Source organism: Canis lupus, chromosome 9, assembly GCF_048164855.1.
Source record: "Canis lupus baileyi chromosome 9, mCanLup2.hap1, whole genome shotgun sequence".
NCBI lineage: Eukaryota > Metazoa > Chordata > Mammalia > Carnivora > Canidae > Canis > Canis lupus.
The window spans coordinates 13,550,001-13,567,851 of NC_132846.1; the positions used below are offsets into that span (position 1 = coordinate 13,550,001).

Genomic DNA, 17,851 nt, shown 5'->3' on the forward strand with positions numbered 1-17,851 from the left:
TCTATTCTTTTGAAATTGTGGTCTAAAAGTTTTTAAAAATGACTATATTAAAGCTCTTAGGTAAGCTTCTTTATATTGCAATAAACAAGTACTTATATGCAAGAGAATCTCGGCAAAATACATTGCACAGGTGCTACGCATCTTAGGGATTTGAAAGGTGTGTTATGTATAAATTAGCTGTCACTTTTTTTCAATCCTGTAATGGAATGATGAGTTGTAATTTGCATAATCCTTTAAGAAGTCAAATTATACTGTCATGTAGCAGACTTAACATGCTAGCTAAGATTTCAGAGCTTTGCAGCTAATTACTATGTACCTTACAGGACAGTTAAATTGAAGTTGAGTCCTCTGCCTTTGCTGCCATTTGCTTTGTCCATTACTTAACAGAATCTGCACTGTTGGTAATGAGGTGTTGCTGCTATCACTGAAGTAAACGCTCGGCTCTGGAAAGGAAAGGCATTTCAGTGTATCAGAGCTTTGACTTGTGTTGCTTTGGCTAAGAAGGAAGTTTTTGTTTTTTTTAAAACAATAGTCTAAATTGGAGTCTTCCCAAAAGGATAAAATTTTATGCTTTCCATAAACGTTATGGAATATTGACTGAAGCAACATTAACCTTTAATTAAATAAGTTATTCTATAGAAAATATGAAGTAAGGTAAACCTAGTTCCACTAAAGGCATCAGACCTTCCAGATAGACTTTGTAGATATACTTTGGTGTGTTTTTTGTCTAAAAATTCTTCCTTTGTAGTGGAGTTCCATTATTGAAAAAAAAAAAACCCCTTTTTCCTTAAAAATCCTTTTCGAAAACAAGCTGGTGAGTTCTATATTCATTTACTCCTCCAGTTGGTTGTAGAGCATTTTCTTTCATGGTTTCCATTTTACAGTCAGCAAATTCTGGAGCCAGTGAAGGGACACAAAATGGATACCAGATGGAGCAGAGACTCTTCTCTGTATCTTTGCTATTTATTTTTCTTTGACTCTATTTCTTGATATTCTGTTGCCTACACAGAATTTCTCATCAGAATTGGTATGATTAAAATGCAAAATTGTTACTGATCATACTTTTTGAAAAATTCTTGTTATCTGTAAGTCATCCTTATTGTGGCTCATAGTGGTCAGGTTTCTAGGACTTGCTAGTGATTTTTGTGGCTCTGTTGTGATTCATGGAAACATTGAAGAAACTTTTTGCTGTATAAGAAGGGGGTCCTTTAAGGACCATCTGAAAGCAGCAGGTAACTATTGACCATTCAAGTAATTGGAGGCCAACAGCCAACTGTTGTTCACTTGTAATTAAGCAAATTTCAAGTGTCTGAAATCATCATCAGCGTAGTGGTGGAGCCTTGTCAGTTTAAAGCTGGGAACTTAGATGAGGTCACTAGGAATTCAGCCCACAGTATGGCTACCTTTCTAACTGTAGGTATCATCCCAAGGGCTGGAGTTTTTTTGTTTTTGTTTTTTTTTAAAGGATTTGTGTTATTTGTAGTCAAGGTAGACACAGTAGGCAGCGCAGCTGTGACTGCCAGGGAAAGTCACTAGGGGGATATTCATAACAAGGAAATATTGGCAAATAAATGATGAAGAAGGGGAGGAAATCCCCAAGATGTTAAATTGGAGCACTGTCACTGAGATGATTAATGGTGTTGTGTATTTTAGTGAAGATGCTTATCTGGATTGTCTTGAAACTATAGTGTACATTTCATAGCACCTATAAGAAAAGCATGTGGTGCATGAACACACTGAAAAGTCCGTGGATTCAGATTTTATTTTCCTGAGTGAGTACTTTCTTCAACTTCATCTTTGGCTTCTGGCTATCAGGAAGCTGATGGTAATGTATGTTACATAGAAATATGTGTATTTTATATAATAATAGTTGGCATTTGTGTAGTTTCTATAGGGTTGAAAATATTTTTGTGAAAAAGATGGGTACTTTTCCAACACTCTTGAGGGGTGAATAGTATCAATAATAGGGAAATGGTGGTTGCTCAGATTTCCTTTCTAGGTAAACTGGCAGAGTTGTTCATAGGGCTATGATAGATAAAAGACCAAACTTTTATCACTGATGAGGTCAGTTCTCTGTCAATTTCTGGTGAAGGGGTGGTGGTCCTGGAAGGCACTCTAGCTTTCAGTTTTAAGCCATGATAATCCTGATTCTGTTTAATGAATTATCACTTGCCTTTAAGGATCTTTTGTCAGTGACTGCAGGGGCACCGTTGGGCAGTTACTTAACCTTCTTGGGTCTCAATAATTACTACTAGAGATAGGGATAGATACAGACTAATGACATAATTTTATCTTCAATGAGCTTAGTCTGTTTCAGCACTGTTTCAATTTTGCGGGCCCTCCCCAAATAGTGGGATAGAAGTCCAATTTAGTGGATTAAGATCAGAATTTAAAAAAAAAAATAGAAAAGAATAAAAAACTTCAGTGCATTGTACTTAATGAGTGTGTGTTTTATCTTGTGAGGCTTCTGTTTTTGTTTTATGTGTGTATGTAAATGTACATAAAACATTTGTGTCAATGGGGTAGACCCTGAGATAAAACATTTGTGTTTTATATCCGAAAAAGATTGAGAGCTTCTGTAATAGAGTTGGTAGGTAAGTATATAAACATAATAAGAATGGGTGTTACGTCATTGCATTCAGGATACAGGGGGTTATAAAGAAAGAAATGGTCTGAAATGAAAAGGCTGCCCTGTCTATCTCTTCTATCAGAATGTGCTGGTGCCGACTTGCATGGGCCCATGAGAATCATTGTATGCACATCTTTCCCATTCTGTGATCCCTGACCTCATGTTAGTAACTGGAAATTGGGCAAAGTATTCGCACTATGGAAATTGGAAAGTGCTTCAAATCAGGTGCCCTCTTATCCCAACGAGTTGTTAAATATTTACCAGCACATCACTGTTCTTGATCCTTTCAACTGCAATTCTGTGGTTTTAGAATTGTGATTTTTTTTTTTTACGTTTTAAAACATGTGGGATTTAGATGTTATTGGGAGTTATTAAATAATTTTAGTAATATTGAAAATTTAAAGTACACAGGAATATAAAACCTGTGGTTAATTCAAAATGTCTATAGAATTTTAAAATGGTAGTTATTCTAAGTTCTTATATTAAATATTTATGACATGGCCAACTTAAAATTGTAGTCTGTGATAATTTTCTTGGCAAAGGATAGGGTTTTCAAACACACTAACCATATTGTAAATATTTGACAAATTTTTTGTTAATTATTTTGGTAAGTGCTGAAACAGAACTCAGTCCTCTTTCTCCATTTTTCAAGATGTCTTTAAGTTGGCAATAATATCTCTGGATTTTAGTAAGTTCACCTGTAAAACAGTGGTTTGATTGGGAGATGCCACAGTTCTTTGCAATTAAAACAATTGTCTTATTTGTTTTCTCTATTTTCAAGCAAAAGTAAAAGTGTGGAGAGTCTGAAAAAAGAGAAGACCACCCTTTTCAAAATAATTATAACTTTAAACTTCTAAATAAAGGCAAGAAAATATTTGAGTTGGAGGAAATGACATTTCCATGGACACGAGATGGAATTTTATCACAGAATACAGTGGCAATCACTTGGGTTAAATATGTGATGGTGAGAAAAGATAACTGGGAAGTAGTAAACTGAGTAAGGCCTTTTAGAGCCTCGAAGCTTGTCACAGTTTGGCCCTGTGACCGTATTGTAGCTGGGTTCAAGAACAACAATTTCACTAATATTTAGAGAAGATGGAGTCTGGGGAGTCCGGGGAGACTGGAGCTTAAATGACTGTTTGGTGACCACATGCTGTGCTGTTGTAGGAATTCCTTCAGTACCCTAAATTTTAAAGAGCTTTCCCCCAAGTTCCTCCTCTCCAAGATTAAGAAGGTGTTTGTCCTCGACTAGACAGTTGTTACCTATAGAGAAGGAAAGGGCCATTGGCCAAATTGGGAGAGTTGTCCAGGCCCCTTTACCTCCATGAAATTCATTCCTTCTTGGTACCTGGTGAGTGTTTCCTGTCCAGGCCTTTGCCAGAGGCACTTTTGTCATACCCCTCATTGCAGATCAGGTGTTGTTCACAGATAATGTTACTCTTCTCAGGGCCATTTGCATTTTAATAGGCAACTGAGTGAAAGAATTCAAGCAAAAAAGGGAATTCTCCAATGGAATAATGTCAGGCACCTAGACAGGAATTGGAAATATTAATTTTGGGCTGGGAAAGGAGAGGGAATGTTTTCTTTCTTTCCTGAAAAGAAGAAACCCAGAATGAGGGTGCTCTCCTGCTCAGTATATCATAAGGCTGGCTTTGGCTAAGAAGCGTGGGTTTGGAAGTGGACAAACCAGACTCCAAAAAGAGGAAATTAACGAGGTCCACAGACAAGAAGAGAACGAATAAAGAAGTAACTCCCCAGTCTTTATCAGCTGCGTTGTGCCAGACAGAGTGCTAACCAGTTGCACGTGTTCTCCCAATTAAGGAGAACAAGACAGGTTCCTTGTCAGGCAGGCTGCTGGGGGGATAGATGGTCACCTGTACTGACTGGGAGGGAAAGGTCAAGGAGGCTCTAGCCGCAGCAGCAGTGAATTTTTCTGGCTGTTTAACCTGATTGATTGATTGCAATTATACAGGCCCCACACCCCCTCCCCCGCCATTGGAATAATTTATGCCAGTTGTAGTTGGATCAGTAAATAACAAAGAATTGAGAAAAGAGAAATATACAATGAACTTCATAAAGAGCTCTAATAGAATCTGCATGTTAAACAGACATTGAACTTCCTAGCAAGAACTGCTTCAAGCTTTTCGACATCCAAATGAATTCTAATTTCCACATCATGCCTTTCAGACCTCAGCATGGTTTCTGGTGGTTTCTCCCAGTTAATTTTAGCATCACACCAATGATTTTTGCCTGTAAATGACTTGAAGTGGTATACTTTGGTAATGTGGATGGTGTATTATTTAGGGCTAATGCCAGGCTAGCTTAAAAAGGAGCTAATTTATTCATTCATTTAACAACTATATTTTGATCTTCACCCATGGGTCAGGTGTTGTTCTGCATAAACTGACTTAGAGGTGACTAAGAAAACCTTTGCCCTGCAGAAGCCTAGAAGACTGATGTGAACAAGTAATTGGGATTCTGTGTAAGAGCTATCTCCGGTGGCACTATGAAAGGGTGTGTGTGAGTTTAAACAGTGGAGGTAGGCCCTGGTGATCTTCACAGAAGAGATTTTGATTTGGGGGAGAGATTTTGATTGCTTGAAGTAGTGATTTGAGCCCAAAGACAGGTATTTCTGGCATAAGAAATTGCAGATGGCATATGTCAGGAGTGGAGGGCGCAATAAGGGTGATAGGACTTGAGGCTGGAGAAAGGGAAGCTGAGTCATTGGGGTGGACTGCCATCCTGGGCGAGCCCTGGAAAAGCTTTCAGAAAAAGGAGATTGTGGTGGAGACTGCAAGTCAGAAAACAGCTCTGCAAGTTGCTTAGCCCTGACAGGCAGGAAACCTATAAGAGTGGCCCACCATCTCAGCCTCTCTTTGTTGGGAAACTCCTCTCATGTGCTTTGCATGGAGAATGTGCAGTCATGCTGTGTTTGTTAGTTTGAAGCTATTTTTGACTTCTAAACATCTTGTAGGACACTACCAGTATGAAAACCAGTTCAGGCCTGTCTATAAGTTCATTACTTTTCCTGGTTTGAGGTACACCATATTTGCCTCTCTCCTCCCAGATTACTTATAACTCAAGATAAACTAATGGCAGAGAGTAAAAAAAATGGACAGGCACAGGAGACATGACTTAAAATGAAAGACTATTAATTGGCTTTACCTGAGTATATATTTTTGTGATGAGAGAAGTGCCTGCCTCGATTTTTAAAAATAATTGGCTACTGACACACCTGAAGTATGTATAAGAACTCTCTAGAAACTTGAGAAGGCAAAGGTCAAGGTGAGAGGAATAGAGCTACAATGAACCTTTTGTATGTGTGCTGTTGAACTACAGTGTTCAAAATCACTCACAGTGGTTTCAGAGAGAGACCAGGAGACTAATGTGCTTGTGCCCAGGTCTTAAAAAATAATACAGCAAACTTAGTTATACATACACTATGGTTTTAATAAATTCTCACCTTAAGAACAGCTTGTTCTGTGTGTTCTGTGTAAAGTTGTCTTGAGTGAATTTTTGGACTTAGTTTATGCATTAGAGTGGAAAAATTATGCTTTAGTCTTGGTGAGCACGTATTTTAAGAGATCCACAGGTCCACACAATAGTATTTAATCCTTGCTAGAGGTAGTTAAACCTCCTGGAAATGGATCAGAGTTTGATCCTCGCCCCATAATGATTAAATCTGGGACTGTGGCTAAGTTTCTTAACTCGTAATGCTCCGGTTTTCTCACTTCTAAAATGGGGTAAGAATGAAAATGATCTGATAGCTGTTTTGGAGAATCAGTGGGCAAATGCCTTGACATTTTAAAAAATATTCATGATAAGTTTAGGTACTAAGTATGATTTTTTTTTTTTTAACCACCATTTTGCAGATAACAGGGGTCTTAAGCGAGCTGGACCAGTGCACTCAAGGTTAAGAAGGCAGGATAAGGTGAAATTGAGTTTAGCATCACCAAATGATTGCTCACTGGACCAATCTGCTCTCCCATCCCCTTACCTGTTGTTGTAAATTAAGTTTTATTAGACCACAACATACCCATCCACTTCTACATTGCCTGTGACTGTTTTTGTGTTAGTGGCAGGGTTGAGTAGTGCTGACAGAGACCATATGGTCCACAGTCTCAAATGTTTACTATGTGGCCCTTGACAAAAAATTTGACTCTGCATTAAACCTCAGTCTGTTTGACTTAGAGCATAAGGCCCACACCATAAAACACTGGTGCTTGGCATATAATAAGTACTCACTAAATGAATACTCCTTTGTTCCTCCTGTAACTTAAGGTACAAGTGTTCATATCAAAGAACTCCTGTCAAAAAAACCCCAAAAAACTCATGTCTGCAAAATAGAAATAGTAAACATTCACCTTCCAGTGGGGTGAGCCATTGTGGCTGTGGAAATGCTGAATTCCTAAAAGAACACCTCCTGAATTCTGTATTATATCTGCCACTTGTTACTATGCTTTATATAATGTAACTTGCAAGAAAGAATTTCCATCTTCAAAACATTCAAAGTAAAGTACATACTTAAAGGGAATAATTCTGAACTTCAATGAATATTCAGAATGGGGTAAATTAACCTCCTATAACAGAAAATTTCATATTCCTTGGAAATTTAGAAAATCTTCCTCATGAAAAATGTGGAATCCCCACTTTTTGAGCAATAGATCATAATACTATATAAACAGTGTGTTTATAGTAGGGAAAAATGCAATAGGGTTTCTTTTCATGAAAAGACTTATAATTTATAGATTTTATAGATTTTAAAAGATTTTTATAGATCTATAATACCTTTCCTAATAGTTTTCCCAAGAAGAAAGGGATGAGGTTATGATTTCAACTTGACCCTACTCAGAACTTTTATTTCCATGCATTGGTCTATTATTGGTTCTGGGAACTCCCTGTCCTCTGTTCAGTAAATGACCTCAGGTTTGGATTTGTGTTATTTTGGAGCTTAGGGAGCACACTGTGCATCCTGTCAACTTGTATTGGGGAGATAATCTTAGAATTTCTTTTGACTAAGCCCACTGCCATGACTTTGGGTTAGTGAATGGGCAGATTCCTACATTAGTTTTATTTTCTCTTGGAATAGCTGAGTATTCTTCAGAAAGGTACAATACATTTTCATTCTGGAACACTTGGAAAATGCAGATAAACATAGAGGAAAAACTACAACTTTTGTAGTTGTGCCACACATAGATAACCACTGTTCACAACTTCGGGTCTATATATAATTGGGTTGATAAGCATGTCATCTTTGACAGGTATCTACATATATAGGCATTTTGTCATGCATTCGTCCTGAAGTTGTCTCAGCTAGGAAGCTTCTGGGGCCACATTCTAACTGGTACACAAGCAGCTTATTTAAGGGAAGCTAGAAGCTGTAGGGTCACCTTCCATTTAGAAACCATGTTTTGCAGAGATTTCCCTTCGTGAATTTTTTTTTCCTGTTGCAGTTTGTATATTTCTTCACAACTTCTATCAGCTTCTTGTTGGGGAAACGTCTTGTGCTTGGTGGCAGGGGAGAGAACGTTCCAGCAGGAACCAGTGATGTTAGTGGCAATAGTGACTGAAATCTTAAGCAGAAAAATTCCTTCCCTACCATCTCAATTTGCTTTTTATTTAGTACTTCATCATTTAGAAATAGTTTTGAAAGTTAGAAGATGAAACAAATGGTGAGAAGGGTGTGGTAGGTTGTAGTAACAAGGCTTTTTAAGATTAGAACATGTACATGTGTAAGAAGTAACTGCTGGATGATGAGATGGAGTTTTCTGGTCACTTTACACATTCTCACATGCCACATCTACATCATTATTGAGGTTGCTTATAAAGTGAGTTCTATTTATTGTGTTCAGCACTGAGCTATTTTGCTCTGGTTTTCAAACCAGAAAAGCCTGGGTCTTGGGAGAATTTTGGTTCAATGGCCAGCATGTAAGGAAAGCGTTCTTGGGTGATTTTTCTATTGTCAAACGTGAGACCTTTGTGATGCCCTTAGCAGGGTGAGGATTCTTTGGAATTGACTGTTTGAGATTTATGTGATTAAGTAGATGATCACTACATCCTACTTAAAACCTAATTGGCCTTCCCTGCCTTCCTCTCAGACCAGTTATAAAATAATCTCAGCAATAAATGCTAAATGCAGTGGTATCTATATATTTGATTATGTAACGAGCCTCACTCTTTGCCTTTTCTTACTAGGTACCAATGAGGAGAGTCCGGTTTCTTGCACTAGCAGTTGTCCTCACTTGCATTTCAACCAACATAAGCTTTCATAACAGCATCTTTTCTCGACTGTTTCCTGTCAGGGGTACTCAGAGCAAATCAGAGCCAATCGCATGCCTTGACCTTGAAACCAGGAAGTACATGGTCTTCTTGAGGGTTGTCCTCTTCTCTACTTCCACTAATGAAACTTTCTTAGGAATGAAATGGAGTCTGTATGGTGCATTCAGGCATGGAACCTCCTGTCTTGTGTGCTTTAAACACCAGCTGGATTTCCTGGTGAAGAACATGTTTGCAGTAATCATGGGGAGGTCTTTGTTCACTTCCAGAAAAGGAGCATGGTTTTCTAGTGACTACCTAACTGCTTGATGGCTTGAAAAGGGAAAAATAAGCAACAGCTTGGATTCTCATCTCCCTGGAGAAATTCATCATGTGTCCTAAGTCTTGAATTAATAATGGTGAAAGCAGTGACATTCATGTCACCATGTTTTTAAAAGAAGAGGTTTGGAGACCTATCCAGTGGGGAGGATGGTGAAGGGTAGGGGGACTTCTTGAGCTCTTATAAAATTGATGATCAATAAATTCATCTGATAGTGGGATTGTTTACCCTCTTTTCTGAATGCTGCTTTTAAGACCTAGAAATAAATTTGTGAGGCTGGTAGGAATAAATAAAGCTGATTTTTAAAAAAATATTTACTGTATTTGTGAAATGTCTTGGGGAAGGGAAGACTAGAAAACTAGAATTATGGGCCGGCAGATTTTAAGTAGAATACATTTTTATAAGAATCTAGTGGCAAGTTTGGTTCACTTATACCACATACACCTTTATTGGCTCTCTTCAGGAGGAGTTTGCCAGACACAAATGATTGCTGTGATATAGTGTTTTCACAACTTCAGGCTCTGAGCTATAGAGAATGAATACAGCTGAATTTATTCTTCCATCCACAGGAAATACTCACAGAAGGTGAGATCTTCCATTGTGATACAAAATTGATCTTCTGTGAACAACATAAGTTTTAACTCTTGACAGTGAAGTTGTGGTTGAGTTTCACCATTCCTGTTTCTGTGTTGGCTGGTTTTCTGTATGCAGGGAGATAGAGGAGGCTGACATCAGGAGAGAAGTAACCTGTTCCAAGTCTGGTGTTCTGTGGTCTCTAGGCATTGTTGTAATTGACCTTCACATCCATATTTGAAGTTATTAGGTAATATTCTCATTTGGCACTCAAGAAAATGAAGGCACAGAGCTTGGGTGGCTGCTCAACTTACATAGCTAATAAGGTTTAATCTGATGACTGTTCATGACAGAACACTACAGGTCAGTGTGGCCCAGCAGTTCCACTTTCAATTGGATGAAGTGGCCGTTTGGAGCAGGATGATACTAGTCCATAAGAAACATCCACTGTACAAGAGTAGTTTGTTGAAATCTAGTTCTGTAGAACAAGATCCTGAGGAACTTAAAGCCTCATCTATAGAAAAGAATAAGTATGTTGTATCTGAATGCTAATTGTTTAATGGCCTTTGTATGCATATCTGTATATTCTCCAGTAGGGGGACAATTAGGTCTGCCCTTTGCAGGATAAGGACAGATGAAATTTCCAGTTATCACACAAAAGTAGATGAGTCCCAAGTTTTCATCTTGAGTCCCACCTCTTTGCCAACTTGAGTTTTGTATTTCCAAATGACTTGAGGTTTCTACTTGTGGTTTGCTTGACTTCAGCATACACATGTAATGGTCAGCAAATTTGCAGGCACTTCTATAGACCTTGCCAATTAATCCGGTTTTGTTTTTTTTTTTTTTTTTTTTTTTTTGCCAATTAATCCTTACAGTAACCCAGTGAACTGTGTTTTATCTTTCTCTATGAAAAAAAAAAAACACAAAACAAAACAAAACCCAACACTAAACAAAAACCCTTTGAGTCCTAGATGTTAAGTGATATGAACACTTTCACACAGCTGTCATGGGGTAGGGCCTGCCTGAAGAGTGTGACCTTACTCATTTCCCAGTCTGGGGTTCCCTCTACGACTGTGCAGCCATGCCCCCAAAACAGAGCTCTGTGTTTTCCTTAAAATTATCCTCTCCTACCCTGTACTACTTACACTTTATCCTAATTTTTGTAGTCATTCAGGCTTGCTCTTGGACTCTTGTCCTCTTGTCTCCAATAGTCTGTTTTTAGCATTATTTCTTGTAAAACACACAAAACCAAAACCAAAAAACTTACCTTCTGTTCCCACCTCCTTGACCTAAATTATTTTGTGCCTAGCTTGTTACAGTCTTCCGTTTAGTTGTCTTATCTCCTATCTCCTTCAAATTTAGATAAATGCTAGAGTTCTCCTGTATACGAAGAACTGTGCAAGGGAATGCAAAAGTATCTTTTTGGACCACCCTATAGTTAGATTAAAATCCTGTTTCAAAGTCCTTAATGGTTCCATCTTACTGTATGGTGTCTATAGTCTTAGCTTAGTGTTCAAGACCCACTGGTCTTGAGCCAATCTGTCTTCCCTTTCCCCCCAACTAGGGTACCTCTCACCAGAAGTTCTCTCTGCTCCTATGAGCCATGTCCACTTAATCTTGTTAGGCACAACACACACAGACTGACTCTGTGCTTCAGCATTATCCACAGTGTTTCTCTCTTTTCTTAATTCAACATATTTATTTGGTACCTTCTACCCAGGAACTATTGTGTTGGGATAGTGAACTAAGACCAGAATCTCTTTCCTCAGAGTTGGAGGGCATTAGAGACCGATAGTAAATAGTTAAAGTTACAAACTGAGAATACGATATTGTCTAGGCAGTCGTGGTCAGTGCTGTGGAACAAAAATGGAGAAGGTTAAGAAGGAATTAGGAGTTCCGGGTGAAGAGGAGTGTGTTATGGTTTCAAGTAGGTGCAACCCCATTTAAGAAGATGACATTTGAGGGGATCCCTGGGTGGCTCAGTGGTTTAGTGCCTGCCTTCGGCCCAGGTGTGATCCTGGAGTCCTGGGATCGAGTCCTACATCAGGCTCCCTGCATGGATCCTGCTTTTCCCTCTGCCTGTGTCTCTGCCTCTCTGTCTCTCTCATGAATAAATAAAATCTTAAATGACATTTGAGTAAAGACTGCTTGGAAGTGAGGTGGTTAGGCCCCAGATACCCCTGGGGAAAATTCTCCAGGCAGAGTGAGCACCTGCCATAAAGGCCCAGAAGCTGAAGCACTTTTGCCACTTTTGAAGATTGTGGGGAGGCTGGTGCAGTGGGTCAGAAAGAGCAAGGACTCTGGCTAGAGGCAGGGAGGGGGAGTCATGGGGGGCCACCACATAGGACCCTGGTAAGGCCTTTGGCCTTTCAGCCTCCACTGGAAAGGGAGCCTTGGGAGGATTGGGACTTGAAAACTAATGGGATCTGACTGAAGTTTTAGAATCGGCCCACTGCTAGCTGAGCATGTGCTTCAGGGGAACATGAGTGGAAACAGGGAGACTTGTGCAGAGACTATCATGGTCATCATCAACATGGTTTACATGGAGGGTGTGGAACTAGAGGTGGTGAGAAGAATTGGGAGTCTGATATATTCTGAAGGAAGAGCCGACAGGATTTTCTGAGGGAGTGGATTGAGAGGGGATATAAAAGGAAGAAGAAAGTCAATATTGAATCCAGGATTCAATTCTAATGCATCATTTACTCTGTATCACATGTGAGGTGGCATTCAGTTGTCTATAAGCAAATAAGTACCCTTAGGTACTCTTAAATTGAATGAGGAAGCAGGTCATAAACTTATAAGTGAAAGTATACGTGTCTGTCTACGGATGTAGATCTTAATAAGAGTGCAAGTTCCTTTAAGATATGTATTCATTTATCAATCCACAAACCTTTCTTAGGTACTTACTATAGGGCAGTGGTCATCTTACCTTCTCAGTAGTGCTAAATGGAATTAGAGGCAGTTTCAGTATAGTGGACAAGAACACAGGCTCTAATGAGACTGAGGGATTCCAACCCTATTTGAGTCATTTATTTTGCTGGGTGATCTTGAACAAGTTGCATAAGTTCTCTGTTCCCTATTTTTCTGGTCTGTAAATTGGTAGTAATTTCTCTCCTAGGGTTTGCTATAGGAGTAAATGAACAAATGCGTGTAAAGTACTTACAACAATGCTGGTACATATTAAGTGTTCAGATAGTGTTTATCTTTCCTAAGTGTTTAGGAAAAATTAGTTAAAAGAGGATTGACATTTGGAGTGACTTTCCTTCTTTAAACCCCATGTTCAAGACCTGCCAAGCTGCATGGGTAATAAATGTGAATAATAAGGTCTCATAGTAAGCCTTGCTTTTCAGCTGATGGTTAAAAATAACAGGAGAGAATTGCATTACGATCAGTCTGATACCTGCCTCTCTTTAGAGGTGGACATGGAGGCTGGTCAGTATCCCTCTGGGTACATTTGATTGACAGACTGGCAAACAGTATTTAAATACCCTAACACATAAAACGATCAATGTTTTCTTATTATTTTGTAGCTTAAAATGTTGAATGTATATTAAAATGAGAAAAATAATTTTCAGGATAGATATGACTTTCCTAGTACATAAAAGCAAGGAGATCACATCAAGAAGGGAATATTATCTTTTTGCCCAAATACAGGAAATTACTATTTTTCCCTCCATGTTTTTATTTTGATACCTAATATTGCCTTTCTTTTCTTTCTTTTTTTTATTTCTCATGTGGTAGTCTTCCTTTCATCCCCCTTATTATCAGCAACTAATTGGGCCTCCATATCCAGGAAGTAGCAGTGTGTTGCTGCTGTGGAACTCGTGCAGACATGTTTAGTGTCAGGGGTGGTTTGAAGGGCAGCTTAATTCTGCTTTCTTGGTGCTTGGTACTTCAGAGCACTTGGGCTGTTTGAGCTTAGTATTTCTGATCTCATTCTGTACATTCTAGATGGCAATGTAGACAGTGGCTGTCAATGAGTAACAGGTAAATATTGAACAGGGAAGCCCTTTTGATTAACTTTGTGGATCATTATTTGAGGGTAGCTTGCAGTCAGAACAGCTCCATCACTCATGATCACAGCACATGGCATGGGGGCTCACAGCATCAAGCTGTTGGTTGGGAAGCTGAGGTTGTAGTCTTTGTTCTGTACCTGGTCCTGCATTCATGCAGTACTAGACTAGTTAGAACTATCTAGTAAGCAAAATGGTGATGATTTAACACAATAGGAATGCAAGACACTTAGGATGATAAAGCACAAAGAATGATCTAGATGTACTTTGCACTATATGGGTATGAATATAATAAGCAAATTTTTAATATTTTGAACTTTAATTGTTTAAATTTTTTATAGAGATCCAGAAATTGTTTAATATGGAATTTAGACAGTTACGGCAGATTGAAAGTGAATTTTTGATCCTACTAGTTTGTGCTAAAAAGAAATAATTCCAGCCTGATCTGCTTCTTAAGATTTAGTTTATATCACCTAACAGGTAAAACTGTTCCAATGACACATTTATTCAGAAGGTCGTTCTATGATCAATTTTCTGTTAAGTGATTCTGATCCTGTTGTTGAACCTCATGGTACATTAATGGTTTATCACCACTTCAAACAATATCATTATAGTTATTAATATTTTTGAGTTCCCATCAATGAATATTTCATGGTACTCAGTGAAAAGACCTAGATAAGATTGAATAAAAAAAAGAAAGCTACCTTGTCTCAAATATTTCTAGGTCAACACTAATATGATCATTAAAAGATACAGATAGATCATGGTGGGTTCATTCACACGTCTGCAGGAGATACCTAATTCAGTTAGTTAGGTCATCCTAAAGTATTTTTATAAGGTTATCATTTTTTAGTGAATCTTAGTTGTTGAGTCTCTTAATCATGTCCAGCTATAGAAATATTCAGAAAACTAAGTGCGATAGTTAAGATCATTAAAATAACCAATAACAGCAATGCAAACGTATCTCCTTCTTACCCTTAATCTAGAGCAATAGTTAATAGATGGGTATTTTGTGACATTATAAATATATAATCCAACATTTTAAATTTGCTTCATTAAATGTTACTATTACTTGCTGCTGAACATGTATGAACCAAAGAAGTGACAAAATCTATATAAACTAAAAGATAATTTTATTCTGAAAATAATTTGAATAAGGAGTACAATAGAAGTAGTTATACTAATTAGAACTGTAAATTACATGATTCACATTTCTGAGAAAGGGGTTCTATGTTGATATCACTTTTAAAAATGTGCTTCAAATCAGTTTTTAAATCATGGAAAATAGTAATATTGTCAGTTTATTCTAGATTAGTTGAGAGGAACCATTCTCCTGCCATGTCCCAACTTCTCCCAGAAAGGGAAAGAACTTAAAACTTCTTTGAGAAAATAACCTCAGTTAGGCAGTACTATTCACAAAGTAATGTGTTGGGAATCATATATTATATTTTGAACTCTAAATAAACCTATCACTTACATGCAAAATATGCAATAGATTAAAAATCCAACTTAACAAATGTGAGATTTCTTTAGAGTAGAAATACACTGAATGCCTGTGCTGTATCAAGAGCAGTAACAGGCTACTGAATTGGTCTCTTTCTCCAGAGAAGCCAGGATCTAATTTGGAATAGGTTCCAAGTGAACATGTGTTAGGTGGTCCCATCTTAACCCCACCAGAAAACTAAAAAATAATTTGATATAAATCTTTGTTTAGAACTGAAATAGCAGGGGATGCAGTGGGTCAAGGTAGAATTGGCAGGGCCATGTGGAAATGTGTACACATGGCATGGTTATCTAGCAAAGCCAATACTTTTAGGCCTTTGGTTTCTTAAAATTATAGGCAGTGAATTCAGCATTTAATCTTTCTCTTTATGGGGCAGGAAGCTTGGCACACAGTATTCTTTTGTGTAGACTTGTGACCCATACTATAATTGTTATATTTCTAAGAAAATACATAAAAAGAAAAAATATACATAGAATAAAAATACTTGTCTTTTAATATTAAAAATTTCCTAATTTTTACAACTTAGAGTTTTATGTTTATACCCCAAAAGGAGATGGAATGAATTAGATGAGGAGTACCTAAATAATGCTGACATCTTTACTGCCTTTTAATAATATATTTTAGTCATTAGCTACCTTGGTAATGTTTGGGGAAAATGGAATACATTGGGCTAGGATGGCAGTGACTTTGAAAATTATTTGGCTCTACCCAAGAGCAAATACTCTCTTTTTGTAAGAAATTTTAGAGATTCCTTAATCTCAAGGAAGTTTTAGTCCAGCAGGGAAATTAAAGTAGATATTAATTTACTGATTTGATAATTACTGAATGATAATTACTAAGTGATAAGCATTGTTCTATGCCCTAGGGATTCCATGGTAAACAGGACGTCCAAAGTTGCTACAACATGGAGTTTATACTCATTTGTGGAGGGCAGACAATATGCAGATGCATATGTAATTTTTAAAAAGTAGCACTCTGTAGTATGAAAGAAATTAAATGAGGACAAGGAGGCAGAGCATGATTAACTGCTTTTGTTACCAGAGAGGGCATATTAAGTACCTTAAGAATGACAAGTGTCTCTTTTCTCTCCAAGTACAGACAAGTCCATTTATAGGTGTAGAGAATTAGGGAACTCTTGTTGGGGAAAATGGGACTTAAGCTGGCCTTTGATAGCTGGGAATGGACAAGACATGTTTGTATATGACAGAGCTTGGAAATAAGAGTTTCTGTTAAGGGCTAACTAGAAATAGAGGGTAAGATCGATGGGACCTGAAGAGAAAATTTTGGATTAGACATTTTCTATGGTTTCGGTATATTGAAGAATAGTGGATTATGTGAGATGTTTCTACCTCTCTGAGTGGAGCTGATAAGAAACAGAAGTCACCAGATGGGCTTTTAGGATAATTAAGAAATGAGAAGACTACATAAGTTTTCTATTTGTACAGGTGACTATTTCCAAGGTTTATTTAAGGGCCGTGATATTAATGTGGGGTTCTGTGGAGGGGATCATGTGATATCCTGACTCAAAGTATTCTGCAGGCTGGAAAGTTTGGGAGTCACTGTTTGAGGTCCAGTATGCTGGCTGTGGCTTACATGATAACCTACATTCCTCAGCAGGATTCAATCAGGAAATACTTATTAAAATGATGTGTGTCAATAGTGCACCAAGATAGCAAACATTTGGGGACATGAATAGATAACGAAAAAAGGGTCCATAGATGAATTATTTTAAGAAATGGCCTCCATTTAATTTGTATTTTAATCTTACAGGAATGGGTGACATAAACTAGTGATGAGCAAATAATGACCTTTTGTTCTGTTGGTTGGTGAATGTTACTGGTGAGTCAAGGTGCCAATCAACATGCATGTTGCAGAGGCAGCACAGGAATGTCACATCGTTTCTTAAACTTTAGTCACTACATGGGGATGGCTATGTATATGTGTTGGCTAATGGCACAACCAACTTGTGTGATTAATATTCATTTTTTTGATAGCCACCATATTGAGAAGTTTGCCATACATTTTTCTGATCTGTTAGGAACTTCAGTATTCACACTTTTGTTGCTTCCTACCTCCATCTAGGTAAATAATTAGAGAAGAAGGGGAGAAAAATCCCATTTTAATCATATTGTCCTTAGAGTTTATAAATGAAGTATTTTTTGCCTCAGTAGATAGGCCCCTGTTGAGAGATGTTCCATCCTACAAGACAAGGGTTTTCACCTTTTAAAAGATAAGACTATGTTAATTAGTGGAACACCAGAATCTCAGAGCTAACTCCATTTTTATAGGAGTTCTGACAGTAGTTCTTGTGCACTGGTTTCTGTAGGAATTCTGACTTACCTATTTTAAGATTTTGTGCACTTGTGACTACAGATGATAGTTGATTCCTAGAAATATCTGGACTCCCAGGATCTTTATAGGGTCCTTCTACATATTCAGATGACTTAAATTTTTTTTGAATTTTATTTTAATTCAATTAATTACCATATAATGTATTATTGGTTTCAGAAATAGAGGTCCGTGATTCATCGGTCTTA

General features: G+C 37.7%; 1 protein-coding gene across 6 annotated transcripts in view; it reads left to right on the forward strand.

The window, feature by feature from the left end:
• NPAS3 (neuronal PAS domain protein 3) overlaps positions 1-17,851 on the forward strand; it is an 839,616-nt gene that overhangs the window by 113,087 nt on the left and 708,678 nt on the right. The gene's annotated exons all lie outside the window — the stretch shown is intronic.